General features: G+C 42.2%; 1 protein-coding gene across 6 annotated transcripts in view; it reads right to left on the bottom strand.

Moving 5' to 3' along the window:
* The window catches only part of ATXN1 (ataxin 1), a 217,334-nt gene that overhangs the window by 100,028 nt on the left and 91,936 nt on the right, over positions 1-25,370 (bottom strand). Inside the window, exon 2 of one of the 6 annotated variants that reach the window (XM_017730662.1) lies at positions 12,001-12,104. The exons of 4 other annotated variants lie outside the window; for them this stretch is intronic. The gene's annotated coding sequence lies outside the window, so the exon portion shown is untranslated. Of the gene's footprint in view, positions 1-6,102; positions 6,267-12,000; positions 12,105-25,370 lie in introns of those variants that run through there. One more of the 6 variants, XM_017730665.1, reaches the window with a different exon arrangement.

The following is a 25,370-nucleotide window of genomic DNA, read 5'->3' as shown; positions in this document are numbered from 1 at the left end:
CTAAAAAAAAAAAAAACCAAACAAAACCAACCAAAAAAACTAAATACAAGCAGCAGGACCTTTCACTTACTGTATATGCTTCCTACATTTTTTGATGCTGTAATTCTGACAAGCTTTAGCATGTTCAGCATTCAGAGAAAAGGAACGTCATGCTGTCATGAGACACAGAGCAACTGAGAAAAGGGGTGAGAAATGCTGGAGAAGTGGTGAGAGAGGTCAGGGCAGCATGGTGCATGTGAGCAAGGAGGGACTGCGCCTGCACTGTAGTCGACAGCTGAAGCACCCACAGCTGAAGCACCGTCCCTGCTTCAGGGAGCACTCAGCCTTAGTACAGCGTGCAGAGATCATTCCTCCCCACGAATACAAACATACCTGGTAATGAAATTAATGCACTGTAATAATTGGCAATGATTATCCATGACTGCCTCTAATTCAGGAAAGTATCTGAATCAGAAGTTATGCAAGTACCTTTTGAAATAGGGCTGAACTCAAGGATATGACCAAATTTATGCAGGAGAGTGCTGATAAAGATGTCTGTCATCTCTGTGAGCAAGGGGGGGGAAAAGTGGCTTGTGTAAGGTTGTTGGGGGGGGATGTTTCTAACTTGATTTTCAGCTGGGAATTTATTCTCATCTTATATGAAAGGGAATTCACACACATACAAATCTCACATCAAATCAAGACAGTCTTGCTTTCTTCTAATTGTTTTGTGGAATAACCACTCAGAAGTTCACTTCTGTTATCTTTCTCAGGCAAAATAAAAGGCCTTTTTAGAAAAATTTTATTGCTAAAACAATGAAATCCTCCTGGGAATGACTTCGTTATGGAAATCAAGTGACAGTTTCTTTTATCTAGCCAAGCAGCAAGTCTGCATTTATAAAAGGCATTCTATGCACGAAGTACAGTGAGTAGGAGGACATGAAAATGCTATTTTTAAACCAGATTTCAGCGTTCCTCCCATACAGATTTCCTGGAATAATAACAGCAACAACAATAATGATAATTAATAATGCCAAAAAAGGAGTATCATCTTAAAGGTGAGTGGCATGTGAGAAAGCAAAATGTAGTTAAGGACTTGTAAGATTTAGGGACAAATGTAAGCTTCTCTCAAATAAACTGGCATTGTGCCATGAATTTCACAGGATTTGAGAGTTGCCCCCTAAATTTCATACTGCAACTTTTTTTTCAGAAAAGGCAATAAACTAACATTATGTTTAGCATATGCTACATGTCTACCATTTGTTTTCTTGCAGCAATTGTTATTTTCAGAAACACCACTAAATGAGAAGTTAACTGTGGAGCTGATGCTATCACCGTGTTTGGGTAAGTGACCATGGCAGCTTTTAGCACTGGGGAAGAAAGGGAAAAAAACCTGAAAAAATCCAGGGCTAAACAATGTTTTCATATGCAACAAGAACAAGGGTACAATGCAGACTTTGACCCAAAGCTTAAAAGAAGACACTGGAAAGATCCTTTCCTGCTTTGCTGACCTCTGGACCTGTCTCTCAGGACACTCACAGAGAAAAGACATTGAATTAACAAATATGGAGAAAGTGTGGGTCAAATCCTTCCTCTCTACCAGGAATACGCTGTCTCCAGTACGCTTGGAGTGCAATTTTCTGAGGGCAGAACTTATCCCAGATTACCAGAAGACTGTTATTCAATTGTGCTGTCATCTACCAGTGGTAATTAGAACAAGCGTCTGCATTTCGCACCTAATAAAAATGAAGAAAGTGAGCAGGCAGTAACAAAATCCCTGGGACGCCGAGGTGCAACGTGAAACCCGCTGGAGCGCTGGCACTTAAGAGTAACCCCACTGCTAGGAAGCCCCAATTTCCCACGAAATTAGAGCAACGCAGAGAAATCACACACGCTGTCTGTCCCTCTCTTACACTCGGCAGCTCTAACACAGACACACGTTGTAGTCTGGCACTGACTCATGTTTTGAACTTGGGAGCATCCCCCAACACATGCACACAACCCCCTGCTCATCCCCTGGCTCATGCTGCTGCCATGAGGTGCCAACCATGTCCAAGTAATTTTCATCCATGTTTTTAATCCAGTGCAAAACCCTCAACAGCAGTAGCATGGAACGTGGAGGAACCAGCAGCCTTGGCCTGTTACTAACCCAGTGAAAAATCTGCCACCTAACTATGGTCTGTTTCTGAAAGATATTATTTAAGGACCATTCAGGGCATTTTTGGAGGCACTTCCACTCTCTCATTCTCCTACAAGACAAATTTTTATGTCATTAACCTTTAGTTGCCTTTTGAACAGTAAAATGTAAGTCTATTAAACCACAGAGTTCCAATTTGATATTTTGAGCACCTTCATCTGCTTAACGGGAAATGTACAGTGGTAAGAAATGAAAAAAAATAGGTATGACTGGAATAAGTTAGCGCCGTTTTCCTTCTTTGTCCATTGCTTGCTGCCAAACATGGTTGCTGCTGGTCACTTGCCTCGCTCACTGCCACCAAGTGCTCAGCTGGGCACAGTCACCAATACTTAACCCTCAATAAAATTAAATCGCAATAATGCTTTGCACTCATTTAGGGTTTTACGTACCACAAACACTGTAAAAAACAAAAATTAACTGTAACTCTGTAACACCCCTGCAAGGTAAATTGAGTATTGTTATTCATACCTTATGCAAAAGAGAATTTCACTGGAGATGGGATAATTGACCTGCCCAAAGCTATGCAACACAGGTGTTCCTGTTTCCTGGTTCTCTCTATGCCAACAGACCAGTTGCACCCTTTCCTGAAACTCAGAGTTAGAGTTCTGCCTTCATTTCTGCCTCTTTCTGCTGCTGAATGAAAGCAGGGAGCAGGTCTCTGTACCCAGTGGTATGAGTGGTACATGGGTGCTGTGAGAGTGGTTCCTGGCTGCATTGCCTGTGGTGGGACCAGCATCAAAAGACTTGCAGCACTCCTTTTTCTACCTCCCTGTGGTAAGCAAGGATTAGCTGCAGAAAATTATTTGATCTATACTTGGTCTATAATAATTTACTAATAATTTGGTAACAGGAATGTTAAAAGCCTTTTTCACAAAAGACTACCAAGTTTTAGCTTCCCTGGATATCTTCTGCAAGGAGGACAGTAGAGGACTCAGCAGTGTACCACACACTGCTCCTCATACTTCCCTCTCCCTCTCTTCCCCTAAACAGCAAAAAAGGGTACAGGTTTCATCCCAGATAAATGATGGCAGGGCAGGAGCAGCGCCCACTGCCAGCTCCTGTGGGCTGCAGCCACCCCTGCCAACTGTCACATGGCAGAAAATTCCACACTGGGCTTGCCCGCAGCCAGCACTGGCATATTGGATTGACCTGAACTGTTAAACCACCTCTTTGAGGTGAAAACCCTCATACGTCACAGGCTGGACAACAGATTAATGTAGTCAGAGATCCTGTTACAACACCAGTTGTTCCTCCTGCACCATGACCAACAGCCACAGTGTAGGTGGGACCCAACCATGCTTACTACATTAGGAATTAAAGGGGTTTTACCTGTAAAAGATCTGTACTCTCATGCGCAGTGATACAATTAAAGCAGAAACGTTAACTACTAGCCCTGTGGATGCAATTATCCTAGTTAAAAAGAGGGCTTTTACTGGCAAAGCTCATCCCTGTTCACACACCAAGTAAGCCCTGCCTTTCATCAAAGCAGTTAAGACTGGAAAAGCACTTGAACATGTTGATCAGCTCCCGAGCTAGGACAAGGCTTAAGTAGAGGGGTTTATCTCTCACAACTTCTCACTTTTAACCATGTTTGGTTGGGTCAGGGCCAACTTGGTGTAACCAGATCCTGAGCCCGAGCTGCAGGTTTTGACTGCCCTGAAACTGTAGCTCAAGCCAAAGCCTCTTTAGCTATCACACCTAAGAGCACTGCCATGCCTGCAGATCAGGAGATGAGCTCCATAGTTTAAGTGGATTAGGTGTGCTGAACAACTCTGCTACATCCAGTTCTCCTACCCAGTGCGCGAGCTTCCGTGAGCAGTGATCTTTTATACAGCTGATCCAGGAGGTTTTGCTGCAGAGGACAGAGCTGGGTTAAGGAGAAGCTTATGCTGTCCCCAGGCTATAGGAGAAAGACAAGCTTAAAGGTTGGGCTCAGTGGGCACCCCAAGGAGCTCAGTGAGCCAGCAGTGTTCTTGAAGATCACCCCCTCCCACACCCTCTCTGGCACCAGAGTTTGGGGTTGGCTTCCCACTACAGTGTGTGACTAGGGTGAAAAATATAAGCCTAACACGCCACACATCACTTTGCCATGACTTCTTATGCAAAATCCTCAGCAGTGGCTCACAACAGAGCAGTGCATATACCACCACAGTTAGGAGGATGCCCTCCTTATACCACCTTAGTCTGGGAGGAACAGCCTCTGCTGTGTTTTAGCAGCTACAAACCTCAGTTCCAGTAAACCTCACAATTTCCCAGCTACACCAGATCCTTCTCTCAGCCACTCCTCCCAAAGGCAGCAGGCAGAAGTGCCGCTAACATAGCATAATCAGTGTGAAGTTGTAACAGTGTGGGGGAATGTGGCAATTCATGGAAAATGTCTTCGACCACAAGGCAATTAGCAGCGAGTCTAAATGCAGCAGCAGAAGGGAGTGGTTTCCTATTGGGGGAAGCCTTGTTAAAAAAAAAAAAAAAAGGAAAAAAAGGAAAAAAAAGAAAAAACCAAACCACCCTAACACTTGCTTTCCTCAAAAAACCAGCATTCTCAGGAGATTGAAAGCATGTGGAAAAAAATACCTCTGTGAAGCTTTCTGTAAAGATTATTCTTTACAGACACATTTGGCAGCCCTTTCTGCTCTGTCTCCTAATGCTATTGAGTATAACTATGTTAAGTCAATAAGCAAAGCCACTCAACGTGGGTTTTTTTAGGTTTTCTAGGCCAAGAGAGGAAGCAGAGCGATAGGAAAGTTTTCAGAAGTGGGAGTTGTGCCTGCTTTGCTTCTAATTGCAGTGAAACTGTCAACCTCTGCATTGTGTTTCAAGACTTTACGCTTCAAAATCATTCCCTCTGTGCTTTGAATTGCTATACTTTTAAGCTAACTACTTCTAAAAGTGCTGTTTAAGAAATGACATCTTCAACCACATTTAACATTGAGAATAAATCTAAATTTGCAAAGTCTCATTGGGTCCCTGCAAAAGTGCAGGTTTTTTATTGTATGTGACAGCCAATCTCTTAGAAAGTATCTGTGCAGAAATTTAGTTTAAAATTCTTCATATCAAGACATTTAAGAGAAAATGGGGGGGGGGTTGCTATAAGTTAAGAATAATTATGTTCTTTTTACCTTAGATAAAAGAATCACCAACATTCAAGCAGCAAAGAGCATCAAAACCAATTAATAACCTTACAACCTGAAATCCTACCTACGTGGAGGCATATGTTAATCATATTTCAGAATGATCTCCAAACACACGTGGCTAAAACAACTGAACTAGGCTGACTTGCTTTCTTCCTTGTAAACCACCAAAAGTGAAAGCAGGTCCAGATTTCACAGACAGTGAGAATTATGGGCACTAACTGCCTGTGGAAGGATGTTCTCTGCCTCTGATTACTAAACTCTGGGAATCACCCCATCAGTGCCAGAATGCTAAATTCATAGATAAGCCAATGTGCTAAATTTCTCTTCAGTGTCCAAACTCAATTCTGTAAGGAGACAGATACCTGCCAAACTGCAGGGAGCTGAGGGAGCCTTGCACTTTCCAAGTGCCCCTGCACACATTTGAATACCAGGGTAATTAGGAGGCCATGCTCCTTTCATGCTGTCATGAAACACAGAATATTTATGTTGCTTCAGCTTTAATGATTTTAAAATACGGACTATCATTTCAGTAGAGTAAAAGCAGATTCAGTAATGCTCAGGTATATTTACACTGTTGCTCAGTGTGGAAAAACTAATTCAGGATAAAGGTTTACTGCTAAATACTTGGGGAGACAGAGAATAGGCGAGTAAGCAGCTCAGAACGTGCAGGCTCAGAGTCAGCTCAGTCAGGAGCTGTTTTCTACCCAGTGTGACAGTGCCCAGCATAAGGAAGCCCCAAGAATGACTCCAGTTCCCAAGTAATACTTCACCAAGCAGAAAATTATACTGTACCTTGTGGGGCTGAACAACTTTGAAGTATTATCTCGAGGTCTGCCAAAGCTGCTCCAGATGCCAGGTTTCAATTTAAGCCCATCTATTTTTCATATCCTTCTCCCAGACTGCCATCTCACTGGTTTAAAGGAGGACAGTACGGTACTTAACCCTGAGAAAAAATTCCTACTGTTGCTCAGGAATGACTCCCCTCCATAGCATTAGGAAATCACACTGATCACCTTGCAAGGAAGTCCCACCCCACTCTTTGCTCACCACATGATGGACACTTGGCTGGGCCAAGCTGAGGTGCTACAAACAAGCTCCCGCATCGGCACTGGTTATTTCTGCACTTGGGAAGGAGGGATATGTGGCCTTCCCTCTGCACTCTACTCATTACCATTTCTCCATGCATGGATTTGATTTCTCCTCATGTCTTCCCAAACCAACAAAAAAACCCCTTAACCAGACAGGAGCAATGATGGCAAAGAGCCTTCTACTCCAAACTCCGGCACCAGCTCAGGCAAGAAGTGAGGAAACACAGCCATGTCACAAGGGAAACAGCTGAGCTATTGCAAACAACAGCAACCCTTTTGACTTAACCAGAAAGTGCCCAACCCAATACTAGTTTCCAAGTGGAAAGGCTGTCCTCCACTTACCACGCAGACTCCAGCAGAGCTGGATCGCCTTCTCAAATATCCTTTGTCTGCCACAGCAGTCCAGCAAACATTGCCATCTAATCATTCCCATGGTACACGAATCCCTTCCTGGCTTGGCACAAGGTGAGTACGAAGTTTTTGCTAATCTTGCACTTACAGTAATTTCCCCTTCCCTGTCACTCATGTGAATCATCCCCGTTTCCAAGCATCAAAGAGTTAATGGAAGAAAGAACCACCCTACCATGTGCTTCACTCAAGGGTAAGTGGACCAGCTACCAAAGCAGATTGTTAAAGACTGCACCAAGCTTCTGATTTTTTTCTCTCGACTGCAATAAATGTAAGGATTGAATGTGGACATAAATGTAAACCTAGACCACATCTGCTGATAAAGCAAAGCCTTTGTACTTGTGCAACTGCTATTAACTGTACACAAAATACTTATATTTCATGAATTCTCCTACATTCAAAAGCTGACCTGCAGTCTGCCCGAGGCAGCCAATGTGAACTGCATGCTCAGCAGAATTGCACATTAAAGACAGAAGGGAAACAGATTATAATACAAAATCAGACTGCTAGGAAAGTGAATCATTTGTGCAACTGTTAAAACACTCGGAGTATTTTGGACACACTTTACCACACCAGATTAAAACACAGCTCTGGCCGTTCTCTTCCGAAAGGCAGTGTAACAGGTAACAGGTTCACGTTATTTGCCCCTTTCATCACAGACCAGTGCCTTCAGGACTCTGTCATATTCCACTATTAAACTTTTCTTTTGAATTAACTGAAGCTAGTCTGCTATTTGAAGATTTTTACCTTCCCATAATTGCATTAATAGCTTGGAGCAGAGTGTATGTGCATAGCACAACATTTCTTCCCAAATATATCTCAGGGAACTTCAGCTGTGCATCTTTGCCATAAGCATTCATGCTTCTTCTCGTAAGATAACTTCAATATAGTACTCTAATTCTAACTTACTTCTTGGTAAGATACTTCCACCTTGAGTTCATACCTGTCAGACATGGATTGTGGAGTTCCCTTGGTTAAGTAATACCAAATCATTTCAAGGTTTCTCCATCGTCAATCAGGTATAAGCAACTACAACCTACTTAACAGGACTCCATCTCTAGACAGTTTCATTTTGAATGGCACAAATTACCTTGGGCCACCTTATTTCCATGTTGGTTCATGCTCTGCTCTGCTGTGACCTCTAAGGTAAACAACTCAGCGACCCATCTGTCCCAAAGTTACTTGTCTCCTGTTTTAGATTCCTTCCCATTTCAAGTCTACCATAACTGACCTATAGGCATGAAACCACTCTGGGATGTGATTAGTGATCTTTTCTGTACTTTATATTAGCATGATTATTTACATGATCATTATTAACAAGAGGAAAATATTTTAATTTACACTGCTAGCAAATTCAATTTTCACATCTATGATCAACAGATTCATGTCTACAAATAGATGTTTATTCTTACATGCTGGGCTTGGAGACACAAAACATGATGTATTTCTTAGCTGTCCCCATGGCATCTACACCTAATACTGCAATCTCAAATTAAGCAGAAGTCTGTGGTAACCCAGTCTGTTTTCACTTATCCAATACCTTTCTAGTTCATTAATACTTGGGGTAAAAAAAAAAAAAAGAAAAAGAAAAAGAAAAAGAAAAGCTTATGATAAAAATTCATACCCAGATTTCAAAGACCTAACAGTGTTGGCAGGTGCACAGTAGATCATGCTCAGAGTACTTCATGCAAAAATATCAATCAAGAATTTTTGGTGCTTCCACTCAGTTGCTTAAATTTGTGATTCATGTGGGGAGCCATTGCTAAAAACAACAACAACAACAACAGTCTCTGCAATAAAAATGTAGAAACTACAGTTGGATCTTTGAGTTGAGAAGTACAGTGATTTTGCACAGGAATTGCACACACCCCATCTACTGGCTTTTCAGAAGACTGAGAATTTTAACAGCGGCAAGGCAAGTTTACCTTGCATTGGAATTATTTACCAAGCAATGCCTGTGAGGTTAGTGCTTGATGAAGGTACAGGAGACCATCACCTATCCCAGGAGAGCCACAAAGCAATCCAGAGCTGACAAAACTGTTCAGAGCCTACAATGGTAGAAATACAGGTCACAGGCTAAAAAAAGTAACCCAAATCACCTTGTACATTGTGACAGAAACATAAAAAAGAATCAGAGAAAATGTTCCAGCTGACAAAGGTGTTAGTTATGCTGAGTGCCTGCTGTGAGGCCTGCCTTGCTGCCCTTAAGAGCAGGGGCAATGTCCAGCAGAAAGGCAGCAAACGTGCACCCACAGCAGAGACTTCAGTCAGTGCTGCTGTTGTGACACCTCTGCAGCACCTGGGGAGCACAGGAATTGTAATTTTTAATTCAAGAAGGTTGCATGCCACATCCTTAGAAGAATTCACAACAAACTTCAGTCACTGAGTCAGAAATGGAACTCAAGTTACACTCTGTCAATCAGGATGTTTGATCATAGCAAATCAAAGAATCTGCTCAGCTCTGCTGAAAGCTTCCCAAAGCCAGTGTAGTCTCCCACTCCTCTAGTAGCCTGCAATGCTTTCATAGCAGATGGCAAAAGTACTGAGCATAAATCCAGCACTAACAGCAGCTGAGAACACTGATAGATTTGCCATTGGAGTGTCAAATTGTGACATTTCTTTTCCCAACAAATTAGTAAAGTTAATACATCCACACTGCCACACGAATGATACCAGCCAGAGTCTGCCTGTTCATTTCTAACTCCATACTTGAAGGCAAGGGCTCACGGAAGTGGCCAACAGCCACCATAATGTCAATCTACAGTCTTAGGAGACTAAATACATTTAAATCTGTCAATACACTCTTTATCTGAAACTTGCATCAGCAGGCAGGCTCTTACAGGTTACTGACAGTTGTGTGAAATATATGGTGGGCCATGATATAGATTAGGGGAATTTTCAATGCCTCTTCACTTTTCGCCCTGGATTTCCAATGAGTTTCTTTAGGAAGCATTTAGTACTAATATACCAGTGCCTTATCACACAGATACATAACAGACATGATTTCTAGTAAAAGCCAAAATCACAGAAATTTTATTTGCATATAGGGTCAGAGATGTTTTGAAAACAGACTTTTCAGTTAGCTAGGACGTTTGGAGGAACTCAGTGTAGTAGAAAGAAAATGATGTTTTCCCTTCCCTTGCTACTGTCCACCTCACAGACCAAAGCCTGCTCTTGCATCCAGTGTGACTTCAGCAGAGTGGACTGGGATCAGAGTGATGTAATGCATTAAATGTCCAGTTTTCAAACAATTGATCAAGTTTTGTTTTAAAATGCTGTCTTTACTCAGAGCATTTTAAACCAACTGTTTGATAAGAGGCTACTGTTGCTGTTGACCCCTTCTTTCCATTTTCTGTGCCAAAGTTGTGAAGGTACAGTACATGTTTTAAGATATACACCAGCCAAGGAGAGTACAGTGATGTGAAACTGGTATTTGTGTTTTGTCAGTACCAGCAAAGGTGTGTCTGCACAAAGCTGTGATAACTGTCAGCAGCTCAAAGCAATTTAGATCTTTGCTTGTTTGTGTGCCAGGCAATCTTAAAGAGCTGCAGAATTCTCTCTTCTAAGCGTTAAGATCTCAGTAACTTCAACTATATAAACTCACCAAATTAAAACAGCATATTCATCAATTTCTAGGAATACACCACAGTTTGGATGACACATTATTCCAGTGCTCAGTTTCTTCTGGACCTGAAGGCATCCTAGAGGTCTTAAAACTCAGCCTTTCCTCAGCTCCAACTGGAGCCAGACCAAGCCTTCAGCACTGGCACCAGACCCACTGCAGTGCCAGAGCATTTCAGAAACTAAGCCAAGAGCTGGGGAGGTGTTTTTAGAAACCCTTGCAGAAAGCACCTCTGCCAACAAGGTTCAACAAGGTTTCTTCTGGTGACTTGAGAAGATATATTGAATGTCAATTGGCATGTTTATCTTCTTTAAACACTGAGCTTCCTTTGTAAAATCTAATAGGGCAGATTACTGGTTTAATACTAATGGAAACTGATCAAAAGATCCTAGATTATTTGGTTGGCTTACCTTAAAACCTTTTCCTGCTTTAGTTTCCATGCAAAATAGACCAAAACAGTATTCCTATGAACAGAGAGCCTATCAACTAATTATTTAAGGAGATGAGGAAAACTACATTTAAAACTGGGTTGTGGGTAAATATGCCAAAAACCTCCCTGACCAACTGAAGGACCTGCTCACAAGTTTTCACAAGGACTACTTTGGAAATTAAAACCTAGAGAAGCATACTATATAAGGCCATTTGAAAATTCCACTCCTTATCTACAAAAGGCAGTTTCTTCTCAGTTGCCATCATGGTTCATTTGCTTAGGGACAAAAGTAGCTGGCAAACTAGCGCAAAAAAAAGGAACAAGTAAACACTGGCATTTTAAGCGTCGTCTATAGGCAAAGATAAAAAGCAGTGGCCAAATGACAACTGTCCAGGTCTCTTTCCATACCTATTTGAAGGGATGACAACTGGGAACAACCCTGATCAAGGCTATCAATGCATTTAAATGCAGAAATGCTTTTATGATTTCAAGGCAGAACAAATATTTCTTTTTGTCTGCACACTTTTTAGAAGACATGAACAGTAATTTCAGAACAGAACACAGATGCCTGTTAACAAAGCCAACAACAATTACTGCTATGCCTAAGAATCAACAAAAAAACCACCAGTGTATTCCAAAGGCATTCACTCCCAAAGCAAACTCACTCCACGCAAGCCCAAGCACAGAAACGTGATAGTATCTCGTGATTTATGTTCTTTCAGCAGGTTGTACCGGGTCCTCCAGATTCCATGCTTGCCTTTGAAAGCAATTAAGTTTCTAGCACTTCTGGGATCGACAAAAGCTCTCACTATGAAAACCTGCATGCTGCACTCGTGCTGAGTCTGCAGTTTGGCAGACTGAAACAAAAGCACCACAGGAGGTGTGAACTTCCCCCACTTAACTCATCTGGGAGCATTAGTATGTGAAGGGCCATCTCTAAACTTTGAAGCTATTTCCAAATCATGTCTTTGTCCAGTGCCCAAAGAGCCAGCTGCCGCTGTGATTTGGAGAACATTTCCAAAGACCCTCTCAGCCTGGAAAGAAAAATCCCTTTTCTCATCAGCCTGCACACAGGAAACTCTACAAGTTCTGCTAATGTGAACTATTCTAATTGCTCAGCAAGACAGAGTACCCTTACTTACATAAGAGCATGTCCAGACACCACGATGAAACCTGGGTCCTGCTGTGCTATGCACTGTACAAACACCTGCTCCATGGAGTTTACAACTTGCAGAGTAAACTGTACCTAAGGGAAGACAAGGGCAAGAAGCACATGTAGAGAAGTAATCAACAGGCGTTTCACACAACTAGTGTGTGAATTCTGCTTCTGAATTATTATAGTACAGGAATGCTGCCTGATCAAAAAATAGATCTGTGATATGTCCCTGGCTGAATAAAACAAACAGAGTAGCAGCAAAGTCAAACTATTAAACACCCTGGCCCCAGCAACAAAAGCCCCAACGCTGTTCAAAAAACAGGCTGCCTTGGACAAGGCTCAACATCTTTTACCTCCTCAAGATAGAAAAAAAGCCCAAGCCACCTCCCATCACTGTTCTAATTCTACCCATACTGCAGACAGGAGTGACCTTGTGAAGCCAGAGCCAGTGTTGAGCCAGTGTGACAAACATGGCAGTTGGGCACACAGAAGGGCGTGTGCCAACAGGCAGCCGAGTACACGAGGGAGGGCAACTCCTTCCAGGCAGGGCAATGAGCCACCTCTTGTTTACAGCAAGGCACCCTGGCCTGAGACCGCAGCCAAGGGCAGTTACTCAGGGATTGCTCTCACACATGGAGTTCACGTGTCGTTTACTCTGTGGCAAACAAACTTGCCAAGATGAACATTTTTTCACAGCAACTTACTTTTGCACCTTAGACTTTGCATGTTTGGTTTTCCCAGTTAATCCTCCTAACTCAAATGAAATCAGCTGGAGTGATGCATACTCAGTAGCCAGTATTCTGTTTTGTTTTTTTTTTTTACTTATCAGTGTACCTGTTTCCTCTGTTATACAGTAAGATACCCAATTCTGTGCAAGTAAGTTAATTTCAAATAGTGTCATTTTCAAAATTATTTAAGCCTAGTTATGAGAGTCAACCTGGATCTGTTTCCTTCTGACAACACCTATAGCTTCATAACTTTAGGTTTTTGTACCTCTCGCTCACCTGTTACAAAGCAAGGACTTACAAATTCAGAGAAGTGATTTATCAGGGAGATTTGCAACAAATGACCAACTGTGATTTTCTACCAGATTTAGAAGAACATTTCCCCCTCTCATCTCCTTCACTTAAAGTTGCAATCATTTTTAAGAACCAGAGGTAAGCACTTTTGGAGACAGGAATGTGCTTAAAGACACATAATGGCAAGAGTGTAAGACGCTTCAGTGTCCTCTAAGCCCTCTTTAAAGTGCCTAACACCTTAGGACAAAAAGTATGAGCAACTGTGAGCTTGGTAACAGATAGTTCATTACACATACAACATATACAGACATGTCAGAAATGTTAAGCCAGGAGCTAAAAGGCAAGGAAATACCAGAAATGTGGCCAATTGTGTAACATTTAATCTTTATTTAATTTAGCGATCACCCAGGGATTTTTTTCCCACAGGAAATGGTGCCATTCATGGTATAGTAAAGCTGGTATTACTGAATAAGCAATCCTCAGTAGTTTGCTTCATTCTCAGTATTAAAAATGGCCCTAAACGCTTTGCTTTAAAGACAGAACAACAATTTCCTTCTAGGTTATTTTCTGGCTGTCACCATATTACCTAACTGCCTGATTTACTAAAATTAGCACATGTTCACAACACCCCAGTGAGGAGGGATTTTTCCCCCATCACAGAGACAGAACTGAGACTCAGAGAGACTGAGACTGTGGACAAAGGTCCCTTCCAAACCCAGTTATGCTGCTTGATGAGATTTTCCTCCCACACATGTGCTCGGCACCAGCTGCCCCTCTTCCTGTGCTGACTGTCTCCCTTCAGAAGTGCTAACAGTCTGGTGTAAAAGCGTTTTGTAATCCGTTATGGTGAAAATAAACTGGAGCAGCTACAAACTACTCTTTGGGCTCTTTTATGCTAACCCAGTTCTGCCTCCAACCAGCTGGGAAGCACTCACCAAAGAGGGTCCTTTCCAAGGGGAGGGGTGCAGTGAGCATGTGGGAAGCTCGTGCTGACAGAGGCAGACCCAAAAGAGGGCATCTACGCTGGTCAAAGTCATTACCAGGGCTGAAACTTTTAAATGAAAACAGTCCTCTTCTATTGGAGGAACAGAGGTAACTGCAAGCTGTCAAGGATCTCACGTGAACCAAAGCTGTAGTGTTAAGACACCCAGTTTGCATTCACAGATTCATGCTGACAGCACAGGCACAGGGACAGCAAGATTAAGGTGTAGGAGCAGGTGGAAAGAGATGCATTCACATGAGGTACTATTGCCAGCAAGACGCTTGTATGCTCTTGATGGAGATTGCTTCTCCACCACCGAGCTGCTCAAACAAACTGTATGAATGCTGCTCATCCACTTCAAGTGTGAACTTAGACATTTTGACCAGACTTTGCAGTGGTTTAAGCTAAACTGTGCATTTGCACACCAGGGTTTTTGCACTGATGCAGAGGGACAGGATTTCATGAGTCAGTCTGCTGTCTCAGTAGGCCTATGAGGCTGCATCAAGCACTTGGACTACAAACCATAGGTGAAATGATCCTGTATCTTCACACCAGACAGGACAAGCAGCATCCAAATGCACCCTCAGATAATCACAAAATCCATACCAATGTACAGAACAGAGATTTCCCTTTTCTGTGGCTTCAGTTCTGCTGCTTCCATCCTCAGACTCTTTACACCAGTTTCCTCCCAGTTCCTCATCTTAATCCCAATCGCATCACACAGTCCATCCCTGACAGTCACACCAGCTCCAAAATGCTATCCCCACACTTGGTGCTTTTAGTCTTAACTGCCCCTCCATCTCCTGGTTCAGTCCCATGTTCCTCAGTACTACTCCTGAGCACATCCTCCACAGCTTGTGTTCTCTTTCCATCCTTTCCTTCTGCTGCACCCTGTCTGGGCAAACAACAGCTCTGATGAAAACATGGGAGGACAATCTCCTTTCTTTTGCCTCCTATATGCCTAGGACCAAAGCACTCCTCAGGAGACCAAAGCAGAAATATCAAAGAAAGTTCTTCAGCTTTAAAATACAGCATACTCAGTGCTACTGAACGAGCTCCTGCTGTGTGGGAACAAAATGAGAGATCTCAGAGTTTATATACTGACTGATTATGGACAAGTTTTGCTGCAGATGAGAAGGCAAATCCCTAATATTGGGGCAACTCTACAGCCAGATTTCAAATACTCACCCCCAAATGTGACGGTGCTACACAGGTACTCAAATGAAACAGCTGACCTATTTTTTAAAAAGGTACAAAAATGCAGAGTTTTGTATCTTGTTCTCAAGACAACCTAAATCATTCATGCTGAAATGTAAAAAGAAAGAAAAATCATCACTAAACTGCCACTGCTTTTGGAAAAAAGTAATTTTAAAAGGTTATCCTGGAAAAATCCTGAATGTTGTGCAAATGCTGACGGTAGGCAGTTCAACCTGCTTTTCTTATGTTACTTGCAATTTCCTACAGCTATTGCTGAGAAAGTCCCTCAAACAAATCCATGATGTAGAATAAAAATGAAAGATTACAGGCTCCAATGATGTCTGGACTTACCTCAACAGGAGAACTACAGACTATAATAAAGATGCCTATTAGTGAGGCAATAGATAGCTAACACAGAAGACATCAGTGTGTGCAGTGAATTTTTGATTCAGATATGCAAGAGACAGGAAATCTAAGTGTCATGGTCACAGGCTATTTACAAAAATTAGGAGGAAACGTTGATTGGTTTCTATAGACACAAACACTGATATTAACACTTGAATCCAACAACTGTTCTTATGTCTGAAAGCAAGGTCAATCTATGATCACTGTAGTTCAGCAGACAAAGAAAGATGGCAAGAAAATCTTGTTGATACATAACCTTCACTATCTAAGAGTCAGGTGACTTGGCTACAAGAAAGCAAATAAAATTACTTTAAACCAAACATTTAGTTCTTTCTTCATAAAAATACGTAGCTTTTCAGCAGATGACTCAAATGTGAAAGTTTGTGGTTTTTTGCTCTGGCAGCCAGGTGGGCTGGATTCTGATCCACTATGCAAATGACTCAAGTGTTTTTCATTTTCGAGGGTGCCAGCTACACTCCTGAACCCTCTGCAAAGGGAACCACCACAGCTGCTGAGCCTCACAAGGAAAGAGCAATAGGGTATGAAATGTTTTTTCCTCAAAGATGACTACCACCCAGTTTTATGGCATGACAGAGAGGAGCTGTAAAGTCACTGTCTCCTTGAGTAACTCTTTTGAAATAGAGGCAAGAAGTCTAACTTTATAATTTTACTGAAAGAGAGGCAGGCAGGTGGATTCTACCATGAAACGTTCCAGATCTGGGCTTTGCAGAGCATCTTTTCAACACTGATGCTAAACGTCTCAGATTTTAAGATGTACGATCAGAGGAAGAAAAAACCCCTGCAAAATAGGTCCCACTTAGATGGGATCTTTCCCTTTATTGGATGAGACCTTCCTGTAAAGACAAACTTGACTTGCAGGCCTTGGTGCTTCCTCCTTACTCTCCTCCCCAAAATGAGAGGCTAAGCACAGGTTTGCAGGGGTGATTTAAAAAACAGAAGAGTCTTAAAGAGCAGCAGGCAGGCAGCCCCCAAATACAGGGGTGGAGTGAAGCTACAGATGGGCTGATCTCTCAGGTGCTCCACTGGAAACCAGGGAGCTGGGAACAGGTCTTCAAAGGGACTTACCGCTGAGTCTTTCTGAAAACCTCCTAAGATAAAAGTCAGGGATCTAACCCCATCACACTGTATGACACAAACTCTGTCCTGTTCACACACCACAAACCCCACATATTTCCAGCAGTAAGTATAGAAACACCTGACTTTTACTGCCCATAATAAACTACATCTACACTGGGAGAGTCTGAAGCATTACTGCCATATCTTCATAACCATGATAAGAGCTGTAGCATAAAGAAAGCCTGGCTGGTTTTTTTTATCCCATACAGACAGAGCTCTAAGTCGCTGACTTCTGTATTAAGTTGGACTTCCTGGCTCTCACCTCTCTGAATCAAAAAAAACCAAGCTTTGCAAACATCACTGTCTTGTCTTCTGCATTCACCTACTACATAGGTCTATTATGTGGATCAAGGTGAACTTTTTTTCCTCTGAACAGGTAAATATATATGGGGAAAAACCAAAATGCATGTATCAGTATCAGGCTTTCATGGCAAACCTAAAGAGTTAGGCAAGGAAAATTGAAACCTTCTTCCAAGTGGAGATGAAATGAAACTAAGCCAGAATGTTCTACTACTCTCATGGTGAGTGCTCTGGCTGGAGAGCTCCCTTCCTCCTGGTGAATTTATCTTGACTAGAGAAAGAGTAATACGATACAAGAGAATGTAGCTGCAACCTGGTGTGAGTGCCAGGCTGAGCAAAGGGTTCAGCCAAATTCTCTCACTTTCAAGCAGAACTGCTGCAAGAAGCAGCATATCACATCCAAATACATGCTTATTTTCTGAAAATGTGTGACTGCTCAGATCACAAGACAAGACAGAGATGTGTACAGCCTGATTTTTATTTCATGGAGCATACAGGAGTTAATTCTGACTCAGATGAGTTTTGGATACCCAATCTAATAACATCCACATCCCTTAGTGTCAGGCACTGAAATCAGAGGTTGAGGCAGGTAGGCAGTAACAACTTAATCTCCATGTTTTAAAAATCATCCTGATTTTCCTTTGAGTCTTCCAGGAAAATCAGATATACAGATCTCTCATCCTTACAATTCATCACTCTGTGGACTACGCAACAAGTCCCCGTAATGTTCCACTTTGGCTAGCAGAGCAGTGAACAGATGTGGAAAAAAATTCACTCACTAGTGAAGAAATTCAGGGCAAGAAAATAAACCAGAATTAACTGGACTGTGTCCAGACCTCTTCACAGTTTTATGAAGAAGAATGTTAGGAAGCAGAGGATACATGCTTTGATTTCAGAGACCCAGTTCCCCAGCTGCAACATGAAAAATGTGGTCTACCAAGGGGTGTGAGGAAGATTTCCATCACCATAATTTGGTGCAAACCTACAGTTTTTCTAGGTTGAAGAGCTATAGCAACTTACATCAGATAAGAAAGTCCCTCCCAGTATCTAAAGAACCACAATTATTTAAGGTTCAGATGGTTACAGACCTGCCACAACAGACACCCTAAAACATCAGTAAGTTTGGAACAGGACACCTCCAGGGCCAGTCTACCCAGCATGTCTGGAACACTCACAGGGGAGCAAAGGGCTCTAAAGAAAAGGGAGGTTTCCTGGAGCAAGGGTGTGTGAGCATCTGGAAAAAGCATCCTTGAGCTTGAGATCACACTGGATGCAATACAGTAGAGGTCTGGGATCTTCCCCTCTCCCAGATCATGTGGAAAACCTTGAACAAGAAGAAGAAGGTCTCTACTAATACACAGAACACAGGTGAGAAGAGCCATGTACAAACTCCCTGTGCAGGAAAAACAGCCCAGGATTTAACCTTCACTTCTATGCTGTAAAACAGCTTTTAAAAGCTGTAGAGAGGAGAGAGATTTGGGACAAATGGCTTGATTTATTACCCATGACTTTGCTAGATGTTTGTGGTTTTTTTAGACAACCTAGCCGGCAAAGAGAGAGAAAAGAGAAAAATAGTTAACATAAAGAGTCATCTGAAGGTCTAAATCTCCTGACAACTCCTATCTAAACTTGGAGGGCAAGACAGTAGCTGACAGAGAAATGAGAAAATAAAAAGGAATTTGCATCAAGTGAAAGCTTCATGGACAAGCACTGTCACTTCATTTTGTTTTGAAACAACAACTAAGTGCAGGAGCAAAATGCAGGGGGTGCGCTGCAGCTTAAACAGTTGGACTTTAGGGGCTGATACACAGACTGAAGTCTGCTCTAGAGCCCCAGGGTAAATTTCACTCTCTGAAGCAGTACTATAGAGGGAGAAAGTGTTCAGTGATGTGCCACTGTCTCTGAATGCACAAAGGCTCCAAGTCAAAGATGCGAGTTAGCTGAGGTAACTGAGCTGTGACCACACTGAAAAAATGGGAGCAGAGAGAGCAAATCAATGACAAAAGAATGAAAGAGCAAAATTGAAAACAATGAGAACAGGATGCAAGCAGAAGGGTGACCTACAGGATAAAACAGTTGCAAATTATTTGGCAAGTTTATGAAATCAACCCTCAGCATCACTGCTCTCTTATGAGCCTGTCCTTCAGCCTTTCTGTACCTCATCTGCAAAATTATGCCAGTAGCAGCCAGCAGCAGTGAGAACAGCTGTAGGAGGTGTGCCCAGGTAGAGGAACTCCTCCACTTAGTGAGAGAGCTCAAGGAGGAGTAGTTTGAGGACCATCAGCAAGAGAGATAGAATACTGAAACTCCACCCTACCTACCTTCCCTGGGACAGGCCCAGCAGGCAGTCAGGATACATGATACAGAAGATTCCCTCTCCTCTCTCTGCCTGGCTGAACACAGTGACATAAGGGACAGGGGGCAGTGGTGACAAGCTCCTGCCTGGCACAGCACGCGCATTCCCTATGTGACTGCCCCACCTTCCCAGGTGCCCTGGCATAACTGGAATAGGGCTATCCAAGTGGAACCGAACAACAAGGATGATAATGGTTCATCTGTTGGGGCCAGTTCTGTGTAATGTCTTGGTCAATGACCTGGACAAGGGGACTGAGTGCACCCTCAGTCAGTTTGTAGACAACACCAAGTTGGGTGGGAGTATCAATCTGCTGGAGGGTAGAAAGCCTCTGCAGAGCGATCTGGACAGGCTGAATCAATGGGCTGAGGCCAGTTTTAAAAGGTTCAACAAGCAAAGTGCCGGATCCTGCACTTGGGTCACAATAACCCCATGCAATGTGACTGGCCTGGGACAGAGTGGCTGGAAAGCTGCCTAGCGGAAAAGGACCTGGGTGTGCTGGCCAGCAGCTGGCTGAACAAAAGCCAGTGTGTGCCCAGGTGTGCCCTGGTGGCCAATAAACCCAATGGCATCCTGGCCTGTATCAGAAATAGTGTGGCCAGCAGGACCAGGGCAGTGATTGTCCCTGTGGACTCAGCCCTGGTGAGGCCACACCTCAAACCCTGTGTTCGGTTTTGGGCTCCTTACTCCAAGAAAGACATGGAGGTGCCGGAGAGTGTCCAGAGAATGGAAACAGAGCTGGGGAAGGGTCTGGAGCTCAAGTCTGATGAGACCGAGGAAGGTGGAATTGTTTAGCCTGGAGAAAAGGAGGCTCAGCGGGGACCTTATCACTCTCTACAATTGCCTGAAAGGAGGCTGTAGCCAGGTGGGGGCTGACCTCTTCTCCCAGATAACAAGTGACAGGACAAGGAAAAGACATCAAGCTGTGCCAGGGGAGGTTCAGATTGGATATTAGGAAAAATTTCTTCATGGAAAGAGTTACCAAGCATGGGAGCAGTCTGCCTAGGGAAGTGGTTGAGTCACCATCCCCAGAGGTATTTAAAAAACATGCAGATGTGGCACTTAAGAACATGGTTTAGTGGTGGAGTAGGTTAGGTTAACAGTTGGACTCAATTATTTTAAAGTTCCTTTCCAACAGTAACGATTCTGTTATTCTAAACATGAGTGAGGGCAGTTGCCCACCTCATGCAAAGCTGTGGTAAAGAAACCATAGAGGAGAGCAGAACACTCAGCAGCTGGTCTCACGGATCAGTGAAGAAGGGTTCCCCACGCAACTGGAACCTCTGCCTGCCAAAGAAACTTAATCTTTGAAGTGGTTGCACCCCTCTACAGAAGCTTGCTAAAAAATGAAGACCCATGCTTAATCCCTGAGGCAGTGTGAATGAGAGGTTTTCTGGTTCCTTTGGCATTACAGAATTAAAGTAATTTCCTCCTTTTCATGACTTTCTCACAATTTCAACTATCCACATCTAGATTTATTGCCCATTTAGAAAAGAAATACTACTGAAGGGACCACATCCATCAGAGTTCTTATTTCATCCCTCTGAAATGTGAAATTCTCACTAAGACACAGTATGAAGGATTTTCAAGCACAAGGTCCTTTAAACATAAAGAACTAGACATCTTAACTGCTTTTAGCAGACTGTAAGATCTTACACATTAGGAGTCCCCTAGACATTCGACAATGCTATATTAAGCAAATACTGTGGGAAAACAGAAGACCTGAAAAGTCTATAGAACAGGGAAGTGTATTTCAACAACAGAAAGTACATGCTCATAGAACTCAAAATTAAATTCTTGCCCATAATATTCATTAGTTTCAAACACAAGCTACCAGAGAAAAGTCTGGCTCAGAGAAAAGGGGAAGATAGAGATTCTGATTGAGCTATGCCTCTATTACTTCCTAAGATCAATTCATTGCAGTAATTAATTAGTCAGATCACTCTTTTATAGTCTTCTTTATTAGGTCACAAATCCATGCAAATTTCTTCCACTACTTTTAGTAATGATCTGCTTGAGAAGTTGTCTTTGGTAAGTTCTTCAGTTTAATACTTATCTTGCAAATGTGCCAGTTGACTAAGAAGAGAGGAACAAAAGAATAAAAAAAAATTCTGACACAAAACAGCAAATGTTAGGCCAGAAGAACATTAGTCGTTAAGAAGAAAATACCAACAGTAGAACCAAAAATAGCTCTTCAACCATTTGTCTTTTCAAACATGTTTTTTCTTCTTAGGATCCATGCTTCTCATAACTGAATGTTTCTTATGCTTGTACTGGGGTCTCTCAGAACCTCTTTTCACTGAGAGATGTCATGTGTCTTTCATATGTCTTTCTCCCTATCATGTTATTAACAACCATAGCAAGTGGTTTTATTTCTTTTATCTTTGTGACTTTCTTGAGTTTTGCCTACTGTTTATCTAGATGCAACAGCTGGTGGTCAGTGCTTGTCACTTTTCTCTTTTATTAAGTATTCAAATGAAAAGTGATGCTACCTCTTACTCAGATGTATATTTAAGCCATCTCTACTTGGGCAGGGAGGAACTAGGCTTTCCCATTGGCAAAACTTCACCATATATCCTCCTACCATCTACCAGAATTTCTCCTATCACATAAACCTTTACTTCTTCTTTTCCTTCGGCTCACAGAAGTCAGGTTTTATGCTATCTTAATGTAAACTGAAATGACAGCCAAAGCAAAAAAAAGCAACAAAACCATCAAAAGTCACCTGTCAGAACAGAAATATGCTGGTAAAAATCAAGATATGCTGTATCTTTTTGTGACATGCTGGCATTTTGTTGTAGTTGTTCCTCCCCAATAATTAACAGATGACAGTTTAGTTTTAAAACAAGAGCATTTTATAATCAGTGAACCATCTATGCTACTCAGCCATCTGATTTGTCTCAAGGTCATTGTCTTCAGTAACTGGGTAAGAATTACATCATCTGTCCTACTATAGGATGGTAATTACATCATTGATCAATACCTGAGATCTTACTGTGACCAACAAATTCATGTTAGGGATGAGTTACAACCGGGCAGATACCACAAAATGAAACTCCTGTTTGCTTCAATCCACATCCCCATTAAGACTAAATTATAAAAATATCAACCCTCTCATTTGTAGTACAGTGCAAGCTGGGAGCTAAGCAAAGATGGGGTAGGGAAGGTGCCACAGTGACATGCCTTTTGCAAAGGCAGAGAAGATTGTCTTTGCTTTGAAGAGCTTATAGCAGCCTGAAGTGACAAGAGCAATGGAGGGTGGAGGAAAGATGTGTAAGCAGATGGCAGCAGACCACGTTATTTTTAAGCCTTTAGTGGCGATGCAGTTTGAGGCAGTCACATGTTCATCTTCAACAGCAATAAGTGTTTTAAGCTATTTTAGTTCCCTCTGCCTTGAAAGAGACCTGGAGCAAGCAAGCAGCAAGCTCCTGTGTCTCAGTGGAAGATGTGCGCATGCTTAGGTGTTCTGCCCCCCTGCAGGTGGTTTGGAAGTGAAACGTGGGGTTCTGCATTCTGTGAGGAAGAGACCAGCTGAATGAAAGGAGCATGAAGGAAGGCCCACAGAAAGTGGATAAAAATGATCAAGCTAAGAGTGAAGTTGAGTGGAAGAGGCTCAGGGAAGAGAGGAAAGCTGGACCAAACCACAAATCAGCTTAGGGTAGAGATTTATATGCAGTTTGAACTCACAGTTTGTCTTCTGGCTGCTTTTGCCACTATGCCTCTTCTGGCTCAAGTCTTCAAGAAGGGGCAACTCCCTCCATCTCCTTTACAGGAACCTGATCAAGAGGAGGAGCTTGCTTTGCTCACTTTGCTCATCCAGGGCTCAAGCAGCCCTCAGGACCAGGGTAACCTGAGCAGAACCCCACTAAAATGTTTCAACAAAGTACCTAGAGTAAGATTCAACAGAGGGTGGTCACGCACCCATGGGGGTGGATGTATAAAATACAGCCATACCTACAGGCACTGACCTACTTGGCTTACGGTGAATGACAGCTCCCATCTCAAATACAAGAAGCAATACACGGAGTATGAGTCCCAGGGAGAGAGAATACTAAGCCAACATTTTCACCCCTGGATACACTAAATTAGGTACCAATCCGTATTTTGGGACCTACATAGCTGGCCTCCTTCACAGGAGTGCTGTGTGCGCCCAGAGGCCCATTCAAATGAAGTGGAGGGTTGCAGGAGACTTGCGTGCTCTGAAAATCAGGCTGGGACTAACCAGATTTGATAGCTCTGACCTTAACAGATATAGTTGTAAAACACAGACAATACTAGCACCAGCAGGAAAATAATATGAGGTTTCTAAAACATGAATTAAATGTTGAATCTTGTAAATATATACACTGCAGCTATATGTCCTGTAGCACCTGTAAGGGCAAAAACTGACTTGGCCATTTAAAATGCTGGCTTTTCAAACACTTGATTTTGCAGAATGTAGGCTGCCTGACAGACAGACAACCTTCTCTGTCTTCTACTGTCAGATACACACAGTGGATATTTAGTGCCTATCACTCTGTCTCCTCCCTATAAATACAGAGACACAGCATGGTTGTCTTTAACACAAGAAGTCAGTAAAAGCATGACATCAGAGAAGAGAGCACAGCATACTCACCTTAAAGAAGCAGGTTTTATTTCAGGTTAGGGCAAGGTAGTTAATAACTGTGTTTTTCTGATAGGGCCTACTCATATATCTCTCACCAAGAGGCAGGCAAACTCCCTCGCTTTGGAGTAAATAGAGAGGCAAGATTTGCCTCTGTGGGGCTCATTACAGGCTAAGGGCATTAGACCCTTTCTCTTGCAACAGATCCTTGGTGTATTTGCAGTAAAAAAAAAAATTACTTTCAAAGTTTTGTTTAAAGTACTTGAAGTTCAGTATTCAAAGCCTCAGATCACATTTGCAGCAGATTTAACAGGGCAGTACTGCTAGCCTCTAGAAGGTACTTCTTATCCTTGCAGACTAAAGGATAATTACACACAGAGAGGCTAATTCTGACATCCGTTGTACCATATGTATGCTGAAATAACTCCGCTGATGGATGAAATTAAGATGGTATGAGACTGCAATAATCTAATACTGAATCAGGCCATAAAAAAATATAATCTACTTTATCAAAAATGTAGTTGACTCAAGAGATTTCTTTTCCTTGTTTCCTATACAGAAACACTCTTTTTTTCACATTAGGAATTTTTGAAAAAGCAATGTCTGTAGGATTCTAGGTTCATCACAAAGTTAAGTGCAAATTCCTTACAGGTAATAGGAAATTAAAAGACAATAGGAAAATAACTTTTCCGTACAGCTTTCCATGTAGCTTATCAAGCAGATAACTATGAATTTAAATAAAAACTTAAATGCTCCTTCAGTATTATGACTGCTAGCTCTTCATCCCTGTCCCAGAACCCAACTGCATTCTGTGGAAGAAGAAACACGTCAGTGCAGCTCATTTCACCTGCAATGAAAAGTAATTTATTGTGCCTAACTGTGAAAAGCAAATTGGTATCATCATCTAGGAGCTTGTATCTCACAAAAGTTGTTTCTGTAATTTGCCCTTTTGAAAAAAACTAAGATTAGAATTACTATATAAAAGCATGCAACTAATATTAAATTAAGCTTGAATGCATGAAAAGTTGCTAGATGATAAAGGTTGGGAAGGGATGTATATACGGCACAAAAAGAAGTACAATATGGTTATGAAAAAGAAATCTAATTCTTAATTACTAGTGAGATACCTTAGTCTCAGACATCACAAGAAATTCCAAGAAAAATAATCTTTTCCTCCCAAAATGTGTTTCTAGGTAGCCAATAGCTAATTCAATAAAAAATGCAGGAAAATGAAAAAACTGATGATTATTTCTTCTGTTACTGAAAGGCAATCTGCATGAGCACAACTGAGGGGGAATAAACTGAGAATTAAACCTTTATCCTGAAGCACCTCACCTCTGGATTCCCATGAACACACTTA

This window comes from Corvus brachyrhynchos, unplaced genomic scaffold (assembly GCF_000691975.1).
Source record: "Corvus brachyrhynchos isolate BGI_N302 unplaced genomic scaffold, ASM69197v1 scaffold43, whole genome shotgun sequence".
NCBI classification, from domain to species: domain Eukaryota; kingdom Metazoa; phylum Chordata; class Aves; order Passeriformes; family Corvidae; genus Corvus; species Corvus brachyrhynchos.
This window is presented reverse-complemented; position numbering and strand designations above follow the sequence as displayed.